We start from the raw sequence: 3,664 nt of genomic DNA on the forward strand, positions 1-3,664 counted from the left end.
CTGAGGAGGCTTTTATGAAATTTAAGCATAGTTCACTTTTAAATACTCTTACCGCCAACGGCTATGGGGGGCTGTATTAATTCCTTTCCTTTTATAAATCAATAATTAGATTGCCAATTTGCTTAAAGTGCTTTGGAAAAAAAGGATGGAATATGGAAGCTATATTTTACCATTCTACATCACTTGTTGAAAGCTTCAGTAACTTATACTATCACACTTCATGAATATTATGACACTCAGAAACAACATGGAATGGAATCAAAACCAAGTATGAAACTTTTTCTACACAGGTTTCAAAAATTACCTAAATAAATAAATCAGTGTTCACCATGACAGCACACAGACACAAACACAATTCCTGAGCTAAGTCCATCTTCCCAGTGCAACTTGTGCACTATAAGTGTGGAGATGCAAGCCTAGAGACTGAAGCAAAAAGATATTCAGAATATCTTTTGATGAGGACAGCTGCTTGAGTTTAAGTGATTCCAGTACAATTTTCATTAGCTAGAGGTGAGGAAGGAACCAGGAGAGGAGAGAAGAAACTACCCAGCCACCACAGAGATTAAAAGTTATGTTTGTACGTGAAAGTACTCAGTAACCCTACCCTACTCACCAGGCAGGACTCCAAAATGAGGTATGCTGCAGAATCAGGAGGAGTGAATTTCCTTACAGAGAAGGGCTGTGCCTTGGAGAAGGAGTACAAACAGTGGAACTAGCCTGTATTTGTGGATGGAAATCAGGACACACTCAGGCTCATAAGAATAGATGCAAGTTGTGTAGAGAAAACCAAAATCCTCCAAAACACTTGGAAGAGGCCTGCAGAATATTTGCTAGGATTAAGCTTCCTGGAGCAGGCTGAGTCCTTAGGAAACCCCTAAAGAAAATTAATAATTTACCTTATAACTCCCCTTAAAGACAAAAAATTAGGAATCATCACACCCACTTCTACTTTTGATAGGTTGTGATATTTTCATAGTACCTTACTCTGCAAAATAGCTAAGAAAAACTTTTTTTTTCTACTCTTTTACTGCAACATTACAGACTTTGTCAGAAGCAATTTATCATCTTCCTTCCTAAGAGGGTGCATTCAAGACTTGACTACAACACTTATTCCGTCTCACTTGAACTTAAAATAGACACCTTTACTTTTTACAAAACCAGGAAAAGACCCTTCCTTTAACTTGGATAAGGTCCTGAGCATTTAAAAAACCTCAAGCAAACTCAAAGCTATTTCCCTGATCTTCCATTCCTCCCAAGATGTGTGGCTTTGTCTGCAATATATACAGGATACTGAATAAGATGGCTCTTTGTGTGTGATGGAATAAGAATGAAATAAACATTCCTGGAATGAGACTGAAAATAAAAATATCAACTTCTATGCAAAAAAACCCTCAACAAAAACTCTCAAAGGAACACTGCAAGTTAGTGTTTTGTGTCAAAGCTAAGGTTGCCAACTGATACAAAAGTTCTAAAATAAGTGTATTCTCTTAAATACAGTGAAGATGAACACTGAAGTTTTTCTGCGAATTACCAATTTTGCACTCCACATTCATTCTGAGAAAGAACAGTGGAATGATAAAGGAGTCATTGGTTGAAGGGTGACAGGAGGAAGGCTGAAAAACCTGTATTTGGTTAATAGTTATATCATTAACACATACAATATCTGAATTCCATGTGAACTAATACATATTTAATATTAAAAAAATAGTGCTTTAATAATAGTTCAACACAATAATAGCAGAAGGTAATGTCTAGACAGCCAAGCCAATGATATTTTTCACCCTTTCATTAGTGATCAAAAAGGCAATTATAATTCAGCATAAACTTCACACTTAGTGTGCCTGGTGGGTCCCTACACAATCTACTGCACCCCATATGGGGAAACATCCATTTCTTCTGAAACACCCTGGCACAGCAAACACTGCCCTGGGGCAAGAGCCTGTTGTCCTATGTCAGTGGGCCCCATTCCATTCTAAAACTCTAAATTGGCTCAAAGAAGCACAAGTCAATCATAGATGGTCAGGGTCTTATCTGATACACCACCGTGTGCTCTGGCTCCTGTCCTCCACTCCACTATTCCCAAATAAGTTTGAAACCATTAAGAAAATGTTATTACTTTGCTTCAACTTGTGCTCATGGAGATTTAGCCTTCTAGGAGGATACAATTGCCCCCAAACCACCTTAATTGTTGGCCTCCAGCAAAACTTGATACTGGAGTGTCTCTAACATTACACAAGAATAGACAAATGGCAGGTCCTGGGCTCTGGGTCCCTGCAGCTCCCTTGCATACTAGCAGCAATATGTCAAACCTTTGCTGTCAGAGCAAAGAAACAAAAACCCAGTTAGTAAGCAGCATTCTGAAAGGAGAGATAACAATAATCAGGGAAATTCATAATTTTGCAGGTTTTGTTCAGGAAGGAGGCACCATCCACAGTTTAGTTTTAATCTGCTTTAGAGAAAAAAGTATATTGCTTTTGGCATCAGATAAATACAAAAGGGAGACTGAGGATATTAATTAGTCTTAGTTTACTGAGTGCCCTTCACTATTATTGTTGAAAAAATGCACTTAGGCAGCTAATAAGGAAAGTATTTTAACTCTAATGGACATAAACATTGTATTAGGTTTTGGCATTAGAAAATGGAAACAGAGTTGTCTTAAGGCTGGCTGACATATTAAATACTATCTTCTTTTCTTCCACATTAGAAATGTTAATTGAACAACAGAAAACATCAATATACCAGTGAAGTTCTCCTCAAGTATTAGAAACTTTCCCTGGTGACCTGACAATACTGGATAGGTGAACAGCTGTTCAGGAGTGCAACCATTATGAATTCTATTCCATTTAATAGCAGATGCAGGAAATGGAAGGTTATATTACAGATCAATACACAGGCTAAGAGAACCTGACAACCTTTGGTTAGAATCAGAAGAATAAATGGCATTAATTAATTCACAGAGTTGTTGAAAAAAATACTATTTTTCTGTAACTGAGAAAGCAGAGAAATGGTCTGCTGTGAAATACAGTATTGATTAATGTGAAAAGCAGCCTGTTATAAGTATCCTGCCACCACAGAACTTGTAAATTCTGTTTAGGTTGCCTCTTGAAGAAATCTTCATTATTTTTTTCATCATCAAATATTTAGCTGACTAAATAGTACCTAGCTGTACTGAATATACTTTCCAATTTAATAATAATGACACTATAATGACACTTTAAAAATTATATTTCATAGATTATTCTCATACATTTATAAGTCCCTAACTCTAAAACTCTGATCTTGAATGTTACTAGCATGTGAGAAACTACAGCTACACACTCCATTTATAACTGGAGGGTTTTTAAGCTTATCACATAAGAATTGTATAACAGAAGTGTGACATGCTAAAATATCCCTCAGAGAGCTTTAGCCTCTGGATACACTCAAAGGATATATGTAAAAGGTTATTTCTATAACAGGGGTTAACAGACATCAACTCCAGGGTGCTGCAGAAAGGATGCTGAAAACAGGCTCACATTCGCAGCAGTTTATTAGAGGGTCCATCACTAATGGCATATATTGAATCTAAAAGTGCAAGTTTTACAAGATGCAGTAAAAGAATTCTTGTAGAAGCGGCTGTGGACTTCAAACACCTCCATACAATTTTAGCAATTATTAGAAATTA

Source organism: Onychostruthus taczanowskii, unplaced genomic scaffold (assembly GCF_017590055.1).
Source record: "Onychostruthus taczanowskii isolate IOZ18803 unplaced genomic scaffold, ASM1759005v1 scaffold22, whole genome shotgun sequence".
NCBI classification, from domain to species: domain Eukaryota; kingdom Metazoa; phylum Chordata; class Aves; order Passeriformes; family Passeridae; genus Onychostruthus; species Onychostruthus taczanowskii.